Source organism: Papio anubis, chromosome 5 (assembly GCF_008728515.1).
Source record: "Papio anubis isolate 15944 chromosome 5, Panubis1.0, whole genome shotgun sequence".
NCBI classification, from domain to species: Eukaryota; Metazoa; Chordata; class Mammalia; order Primates; family Cercopithecidae; genus Papio; species Papio anubis.
In genome coordinates, this window is record NC_044980.1 from 173013377 (window position 1) to 173023136 (window position 9760).

The following is a 9760-nucleotide window of genomic DNA, read 5'->3' on the forward strand; positions in this document are numbered from 1 at the left end:
GCTCTCTCCTCCCTGGAATTCTGTCCTGTGACCTTCAGTGGCCTTGTTCTCTCACCCTCAACCACATCTCCTCAACTCAGGGAGGCTGCTGAGTCTGCCTCAGTGTCCTCTTGTGCTCCACGGCCTGGAACCTTCTCAAGGCAAACGGGGATAATTGTAGGGAGCATCTTGTTTGCTTCTCCTGTCAGGGATTACTGTCCTACATTGTCCTGTGTCTTGAAAACCATTGTTTTACAAAATTTTCCTGGTTTTGTTTATTTGTTGCTGCTGTTTTAGGAAGGAGGGTCAATCTGGTCCCTGCTTATCGATCTTGGCCAAAAGTGGAACTCCATGCTTTTCGATTTTTTTATTTTATTTTATTTTTTTTTTTGAGACGGAGTCTCGCTCTGTCGTCCAGGCTGGAGTGCAGTGGTGCAATCTCGGCTCACTGCAAGCTCCACTTCCCGGGTTCACACCATTCTCCTGCCTCAGCCTCCTGAGTAGCTGGGACTACAGGCGCCCGCCACCTCGCCCGGCTAATTTTTTGTATTTTTAGTAGAGACGGGGTTTCACCGTGGTCTCCATCTCCTGACCTCGTGATCTGCCCGCCTCGGCCTCCCAAAGTGCTAGGATTACAGGCGTAAGCCACCGCGCCCAGCCGCTTTTTGATTTTAAGACATTATAAAGTTATGGTAATCAAGACAGTGTGGTGCTGGAGAGGGGGCAGACACACAGACGAATTTGAAGGAATAGAAAGTCTAGAAATTGACCCATACAATTACGGCCAATTGATCTTTTAGAAAGGTACAAAGACGATTTGACAAAGAATGGATAATATTTTCAACAATTTTGTTGCAATAATAATGAACCTCAATCCAAACCTCACATTATACAAAAATTAAGTCAAAATGGATCATATATGTAAATATAAAATGAAAACTTAGAAAACTTAAAAAGTGTAGGAGAAAACCTTCATGATCTTAGCTTAGGCAAAGAGTTCTTAGATACGATACCAAAAGCATGACCCATAAAAGTAAAACTTTAGAGCCAGGTGTGGTGGCTCATGTCTGTAATCTCAGCTGGGGCGGGTGGATCACATGAGGTCAGGAGTTCAAGGCCAGCCTGGCCAACACGGTGAAATCCCGTCTGTACTAAAAATACAAAAATTAGCCAGTTGTGGTGGCGGGTGCCTGTAGTCCCAGCTACTTGGGAGGCTGAAGCGGGAGCATTGCTTGAACCAGGGAGGCAGAGGTTGCAGTGAGCCAAGATCGTGCCACTGCACTCCAGCCTGGGCAACAGAGACTCTGTCTCAAAGGGAAAAAAAAAAAAAAAAAGTAAAACTTGATAAATATGACTTCACCAAACTGGAAACGTTTTGCTCTGCAAAGTAAAACCAAAATGAGATACCATCACATACCTTTGAGAATGACTAGAATTAAGCAAACCCTCAAATAAACTCTATCAATATCAAGTGCTGGATACAAAGTACCTGGAACTCACATCCATTGCTGGTGGGAGTGTAAACACGGTGCAGCCACCCTGGGTAAGTTTAGCAGCTTCTTACAGAGTCAAACTTGTGCTTATAGATGACTAAGGAGTCCCACTCTTAGGTGTTTCTGAGAGAAATGAAAACATATATTCACACAAACATCTTACACAAATGTTTACAGCAGCTCAATTCATAATTGCCAAAAAATCAGAAATAACACAAACAAGTGAAGGATAAATAAACTGTGGTTCATTCATAACGTGAAAGACTACTCAGCAATAAGAACAATGAGCTATTGATGCATGCGGTAACATGCATGAATGTCAGAGGTCCTCTGCTGGAGTCAGACTCAATAAGAAGTTATAGGACATACCCAGAAAGATAAATCTATCAGTGGTAACCAGGAGTTAAGTATAGGGGTTGAGTTTTCCTTTTATTTTTTTTGAGACAGAGTCTCACTCCATCGCCCAGGCTAGGGTGCAATGGCACCATCTCGTCTGACTACAACCTCCATCTCCCAGGTTCAAGTGATTCTCATGCCTCTGCCTCCCGAGTAGCTCAGGCTGAAGGCACGTGCCACCATGCCCAGCTGAATTTTTGTATTTTTAGTAGACATGGGTTTTACCATGTTGGCCAGGCTGGTCTCAAACTCCTGACTTCAGGTGATCCGTCCGCCTCAGCCTCCCAAAGTGCTGGGATTATAGGTGTGAATCACCTCACCCTGTCAAGCGGCTGGGTTTTCTACAAAGGGGTGGCATGAGGGAGTTTCGGGGGGTGGCTAAACTATTTTTTTTTTTTTTTTTTGAGATGGAGTCTCGCTCTGTCACCAGGCTGGAGTGCAGTGGCGCAATCTCGGCTCACTACAACCTCCGCCTCCCGGATCCAAGCGATTATCCTGCCTCAGCCTCCTGAGTAGCTGGGACTACAGGTGTGTACTACCACACCTGGCTACTTTTTTTGTTTGTTTGTTTTTTGAGACGGAGTCTCCCTCTGTCGCCCAGGCTGGAGTGAGTGGCACGATCTCAGCTCACTGCAAGCTCCGCCTCCCGGGTTCCCGCCATTCTCCTGCCTCAGCCTCCCGCGTAGCTGGGACTACAGGCGCCACCACCTCGCCCGGCTAATTTTTTTGTATTTTCAGTAGAGACGGGGTTTCACCGTGTTAGCCAGGATGGTCTCGATCTCCTGACCTCGTGATCTGCCCGCCTCGGCCTCCCAAAGTGCTGGGATTACAGGCGTGAGCCACCGCGCCCGGCCAATATTGTGTATTCTAGTTGTGATTGTGGCCAGCCTTCTCCGAGGCTAGATGCTGGACACTCTTCTCCAATTACATAGCCATTGCATAAGTCCTTATTTGGCTCCTGTAGTAAGCACTGCTTACTAAGGCAGGACTACAACGCACTGGGAATAGTCAAACCTGGACGTTGCCAGCTGTGGAGCTCCAGATGTTCCAAATGTGAGCAAGTGGCAAGGCAGGGCAGGAGCCCCGCAGTCCTCAAGCCAGATGCTCAAAAGCCATGACTCCACGGTCTCCGGCCCAAGATCTGTGCTGCAGAATCCTTGCTGAGCCACTCTCGGTAAGTCCTGTCCAGTTTTATGATTTCTCAACTATGTCGTGTTTAGAAATCAGTCCTGTCACAGTTCTTCTCCCTGTTCTTCTTCCAGGGTGGTGTCTGGAGTTCAAGCTCAGAGTGGGAGGGCTGGGGAGGACCCAGCATGGAAGGCTCTGGCTTGGCCTCCCGTAGGGGTGCCGGATGGGAAGGCGTCGCGTTGCAGCAGCTCCGCGGGAGCGGATGGAAAGAGCCCGGATGGGCTCGCTGCCTTGGCTCCCGCAGGGCGGATGGAGGCTTGGCTGCAGCGGCTCCGCAGGGCCCGGATGGAAGGGCCCGGATGGAGGCTCGCGCTGCAGCGACTCGGGAGCCGAGGATGGAGGGCTCAGCTGCAGCTCCCGTAGGAGCCGGATGGAGGCTCGCTGCAGCAGCTCCGCAGAACCCGGGAATAGGCTGGGATGGAGGAAGACTCAGCGCTGCAGCAGCTCGCAGGGCGGATGGAAGGAGGCGGATGGGCTCGGCTGCAGCGGCCTCGCAGGGCGGATGGAGGGCTCGCGCTGCAGCAGCTCTGTAGGTGGCTCCCCAGCCTTGGTGCCTCCTGCAGCTGCTGGGATGCCCACACTCCCACCGTCCCGGCCACATCCCACCTCACTCGCCTCGGGGGTTCCTTCAGCCCGCTTGCCCCTGTCTCCCTCATGAGCTCTGGGTGGCAGCCCATGTGTCTCTCTAGAGGCTGCACTCAGGTCCACCCTCCTTGGATGGGCCCGGGGATTTGCTGCACTGGCCTGTGGTGCCTGGTCTTCCCTGAGTAGGTCCTGGCTCCCTGGGGCTACTGGGAGATACCTCCACCAGGTCCCTTAGGCCTTTCTGGATCCTGGCCCTGCCTCACCCTCAAGAGGTGGGAGGAGTTAGTTGGCAAGTCCTTTCTCAGGCCGAGAACTCCAGACAGGCTCGTCTCAGCTGTACCCCTTTGGCTGGGAGACCCCACCTGCGGGAACCTGGCTATCCCAGCGTAGGTGCCAGCCAAGAGCTCACTCTCAGCACAGATTCCAACACACCCTGTCTCTCTTGTACCTAAAGCTTCTCCTGCCAAGAGTGGATGGTCAAAGCCATGGATGCTGAAATGCACCTCGGCAAGCACCCAGCTCTGCTCTGTGCCTTCCTCCAGGATTTGCCTCCAGGAAACTGTCCTCCAAGGGACGTGAGGATAGAAAGCTTCCTGGACAGGGGATAGGCAGGGAGCCGGAAGTGCAGAGAAAGAGATCCACTATTCTGCCGAAGTGGCTTGGGTGTGGGTTTGAATAACACCTTCCCTACTTCCTACCTGTGTGGTCCTGTCAGCTTTCTCTTTTCTTTTCTTTTCCTTCTCTTTTCTTTTCTTTCTTTTCTCTTCTCTTCTCTTTTCTTTTCTTTTCCCCTTCTGTCCTTCCTTCCTTCCTTCCTTCCTTCCTTCCTTCCTTCCTTCCTTCCTTCTTCCCTTCCCTCCTTCCTTCCTTTTCTTTCCCTTCCTTCCTTCTTTTCTTCCCCTTCCTTTATTTCCTTCCTCCTTCTTCACCTTGCATTTCCTTCCTTCCTTCCTTCTTCCTTCCTCATTCCATTCCATTCCATTCCATTCCATTATTCCATTCCATTCCATTCCATTCCATTTCATTCATTCCATTCCATTCCATTCCATTCTCCATTCCATTCCATTCCATTCCATTCCATTCCATTCCATTCCATTCCATTCCATTCCATTCCATTCCATTCCATTCCATTTCCATTCCATTCCATTCCATTCCATTCCATTCCATTCCATTCCATTCCATTCCATTCCATTCCATTCCATTCCATTCCATTCCATTCCATTCATTATTCCATTCCATTCCATTCCATTCCATTCCATTCCATTCCATTATTCCATTCCATTCCATTCCATTCCATTCCATTCCATTCCATTCCATTCCATTTTCCATTCCATTCCATTCCATTCCATTCCATTCCATTCTATTCATTCCATTCCATTCATTCCATTCATCATTCATCCATTCATCATCCTCCCTTCCCTTCCTCCTTCTCCCTCCTCCCTCCCTCCCTCCTTCCTTCCTTCGCTAACCTTTCCCTTCCTTCCTTCCTTCCTTCCTGCCTCTTTCTCTCTGTCTGTCTGTCTGTCTGTCTGTCTGTATGTCTGTCTGTCTTTCTTGACAGAGTCTCACTCTGTTGCCCACATGGAGTGCAGTGCTGTGATCTCGGCTGGCCACAACCTCTGCCTCCCAGATTCAAGCAATTCTTCTGCCAGCCTCGAGTAGCTAGGACTGACCGCAGCGCCACTGCTGGCCTTTATTTTTGTATTTTTAGTAGAGATGGGGTTTCACCATGTTGGCCAGGCTGGTCTCGAACTCCTGACCTCGTGATCAGCCCGCCTTGGCCTCCCGAAGTGCTGGGATTACAGGCATGAGCCACCGTGCCCGGCCAAATCCTGGCAGCTTTCTAACCCTCAGCCACTGTTCCCCAGACCGTTGATGGAGAATGCAGGCAGGGCTGGCTCCAGGGCTGCTGGGAGGAGCCAGGGAGAATGTGGGTGACATGCTTAGCACAGGGTGGCACCAGGAGGGGCATGTTACATTGGCAGTCTCAAGTGGTGAGGCCCCACGGGGTGACACACAGCACAGCAAGCACTGGGGAAGTCAGTATGGTGGGGAAATCAGGACAGTGGAAGAGGTGGTGTGGTGGGGAAGGCAGCATGGTGGGGAAATCAGGACTCTGCCAGTTTCCCCCATGCGGTGAGCCTGAGCCCGAGCCTGAGCCTGAGCGAGCTTGTTTTAGACTGGGAGCAGGTGGTGTGGCCGTAACCCTAGGAGCTGCAACACCCGTGATGGGGAGCGTGGCTCTTCCCTCTTGGTGGCCAGGGCCAGACACTGCTCCGGACTCCTAGGTCACCTGAATGCCCCATCTTGCCTCAAACCAGCCCTCTCTGTGGTCCCCCAGTCCCTGTCTTGGCACGCCTGGAAAGCTAGCAGATGAGCTCTTGGACATCATCAGGCCCGTCTGCCATGAGAGGTGGCAGCCTGGGGCCGTGAGGCCATTCCAGGTGCAGCAGAGAAGAAGGACTCCACACCAGAGGGAATGCCCAGGTCTACAACCCACGGGGTCAGAGACCCTTCCATGGAGCCAGGTGACCTTGCCCTGCCCCCAGCATGAGCCTCAGTTTCTTAATCTGTAATACAGAAATAGCAACACATAAGTCATAGGGTCACTGTGCAGATCAAAAGAGATTAGGCAAGCAGATGCCTGTAGCATCATCAGCATCGTTATTGCCCCTGCCCTGATCATGGCGATGACAACAGGATGACAATCATGATGAAGATGATGATGATGGTGGTGATGATGTCACTGAAGTCAATGATGACAAAGGGATTTGATGCGCTGGGGTTGAGCCATAGGGATCCCACCTCCTTACATATGGTTGCCCTGATGGGTACCCCAGGCAGCACAGCCTTGGGACTCTCTGGGGAAAGGGAGGCAAGCAGCCCCCATTGTCTGCTGGAACTGAGCTGCGTGACCAGCTGGGGCCTCATGACCAGGATGGCCTGGGCTCCCTCCTTGGGCTTGTCCAGAGCACCACCAGTCCTGCGTCTGAGTGCCGGAGCACCGCCAGTGCTGTGTTTGAGCACCGATGTGGGGAGGAGGGACTGGGCAGATCACGGGGGCCAGTGGGAGGACCTCTGGCTCTGCATTAGGCAGTCTGGATCAGATCCCTAAAATGACAGGAAACTAATTAAAATTTTTTTTTGTACAATATGTTCATTGACACATTTATAGAGACATTATTTTAAATTAGAATTCTCTACACTTTACTAGACATATTTATATATAAGCGAATAGAAAGGGTGTGCGTGTGGCCTGGATCGGTCTTGAGGCCCCTCCCTCACCCGTGCAGCCCCTGAAAGGATCTGAAGCAGCTGCTCACCTGTCCCACCTGGGCCGTGGGGCAGGGCCCCTGCACAGCTATGGGTCCTGGCTGAGCCACTAGCGGTCCATGGAGGCCATTGTACCGAGGTAGGATATTGTTCCTCAAAGACTCCTGGCTCCTGCTCTTATTTTTTCTCTCCCTCCTCCCTCTTCTCCCTCCTGCTCCAGGCATGTATTTCTTTCCTTTTTTTTTTTTTTTTTTTCCTGAGACAGTCTCGCTCTGTCGCCAGGCTGGAGTGCAGTGGTGCCATCTCGGCTCACTGTAAACCCTGCCTCCCAGGTTCACGCCATTCTCCTGCCTCAGCCTCCCAAGTAGCTGGGACTACAGGCACCTGCCACCAGGCCCGGCTAATTTTTTTTATTTTTAGTAGAGATGAGGTTTGACTGTGTTAGCCAGGATGGTCTCGATCTCCTGACCTCGTGATCCGCCTGCCTCGGCTTCCCAAAGTGCTGGGATTACAGGCATGGGCACCGTGCACAGTCAATTTTGGTATTTTTAGTAGAGATGGGGTTTCACCATGTTAGCCAGGCTGGTCTCGAACTCCTGACTTCATGATCCACCCGCCTCAGCCTCCCAAAGTGCCGGGATTACAGGTATGAGCCACCGTGCCCGGCTCTTCCAGGCATCTATTTCTAACCTCGTGCTGTATAACCTTCCCTACCTTGCTCTCCACATTCATGAACCATTCACACGTGCATGGAGTTCTTGTTGGTTTTGTTTTGGGAAATTCTGGTTACTTCTCTGCATCCTGGTTAGACGTTCACTGTGGAATTCCTCCCAGTGAGTTTGTTCACATTTAGTCCCTTCTTCCAGGCTGCCTAGTCTTCCATGACATAGCCGTCCCACAAATTACTTGGTTATCCCCTATTGAGGCAATCTCTTTTCTCCATGATTTTCCCACCTCTTGTGTTGCATTAATGGATGGGTGGGGACCTGGGGGTGCTGGAAGGAGCAGGTAGAGTCGTTGGAGAAGTGGCTGTTGACGGCAGTCATGTGTCCAGCAACTTCCATGTGCCCTTCTGTGTTGTTCAATTGTGCACTGTGGGTCATCTGTGATGAGCTCCAGGACTGACGCAGCCGAACTGCTGAGTCAGTAGCCCTGACCCCGTGCACTGACTTGCGTGGGTTCCTGTCTTATTTTTTTTTTTTTTTTTTTTGGGAGACAGAGTCTCCCTCTGTCGCTCAGGCTGGAGTGCAGTAGCGTGATCTTGGCTCACTGCAACTTCCACCTACCGGGTTCACGCCATTCTCCTGCCTCAGCCTCCCGAGTAGCTGGGACTACAGGCTAATTTTTTTTAATTTGTGTTTTATTTTTTTTGTTTTGGTTTTTTTTTTTTTTTTTTGAGATCTGAGTCCTCTTCTCTGTTCTCAGGCTGCAGTGCAGTGGACCTGACTCTGTGCAGCTCACTGCAAGCTCCACCTCTCCCGGCTTTACGCCCATTCTCCTGCCTCAGCCTCCGCAGCTGGGACTACAGGCGCCCCGCCCCACCGCCTCGGGCTAGTTTTTTTGTATTTTCAGTAGAGGCTGGGTTTCACTGCAGCATGTGGGATGGTCTCGATCTCCTGACCTCTGATCCACCCGCCCCGGCCTCCCAAAGTGCTGGGATTACAGGCTTGAGCCATCAATTGTCAGAGGTTCCAAGTCAGAGAGGTTCCTCCCATTGCCAGCCTCCCAAGTAGCTGGGAGCTACAGGCGCCATACACCACACCCAGCTAGTTTTTGTATTTTTGAAGTAGAGACGGGGTTTCACACGTGTTAGCCAGGATGAATTCGATCTCCTGACCTCTTGATCACCACCCTCGGCCTCCCAAAGTGCTGGGATTGCAGGCTTGAGCCACCGTGCCCGGCCTATTTTTGAGAAGAGTCTTGCTCTGTTGACCAGGCTGGAGTGCAGTGGCATGATCTCAGCTCACTGCAACCTTCACCTCCTGGGTTTAAGCGATTCTCGTGCCTCAGCTTCCCGAGTAACTGGGATTACAGGCATGCATCACCATGCCCGGCTAATTTTTGTATTTTTAGTAGAGATAGAGTTTCACCACGTTGGCCAGGCTGGTCTCAAACTCCTGCCTTCAGGTGATCCACCTGCCTCAGCCTCCCAAAAGTGCTGGGATTACAGGCGTGAGCCACCGCACCCAGCCGACAGTGTTCTTTGATGCACAAAAGTTTTTAGTCTTGATAAAGTATAAATTTATCTATTGTTATTGTCGCATGTGACTTTGGTGACATCTGAGCACCAATTTCCAAATCCAAGGCATTAGGATTTGCCCCAGTGTTTTCTCTACGAGTTTTATACCTTTAATGGTTATACTTATGTCTTTGGTCCCTTTTGAGTTAACTTTTGATTATAGTGTGAGGAAAGACCTGAGCTTTATTTTTTTGCATTTGGATATCTGGTTAGCCCAGCATCATTTATTGAACAGATTGTTCTCTGTGAAATGGCTTTGAAATATTATTGGTTGAAGATTTGTTTTTCTGAGTTCCCTTGCTTCAGTAGCAAATATACTAAAAACTGGAATGATACAGAGGAGATTAGGATGGCCCCTGGGCAAGGATGACATGCAAATTTGTGAAGTGTTCATTTTATTAGAAATAAAAATTAAATTACAATTTTTTTAAGGAATTATTTTTTGGATATACAATTCTTGGTTGACAGTTTTTTTTCTTTCAACATTTAAAATATGCCAACCTTCTGGCCTCCACGGTTTCTGATGAGAAATCAGTTGTTAATCTCATTGAGGATCCCTTATATGTGACAAGTTTACTTCTCTGGTGATGCTTTGAAGATTCTCTCT

The 9760-nt window shown here is 50.3% G+C and overlaps 1 non-coding gene across 1 annotated transcript; it reads left to right on the plus strand.

Annotated features, from left to right (window-relative positions):
- Nucleotides 1-9450: 9450 nt before the first annotated feature.
- LOC116275066 lies at nucleotides 9451-9554 on the plus strand. Its single transcript, XR_004184038.1, has one exon. It is a non-coding gene; the product is annotated as a U6 spliceosomal RNA (small nuclear RNA).
- The last annotated feature ends 206 nt before the right edge of the window (nucleotides 9555-9760 follow it).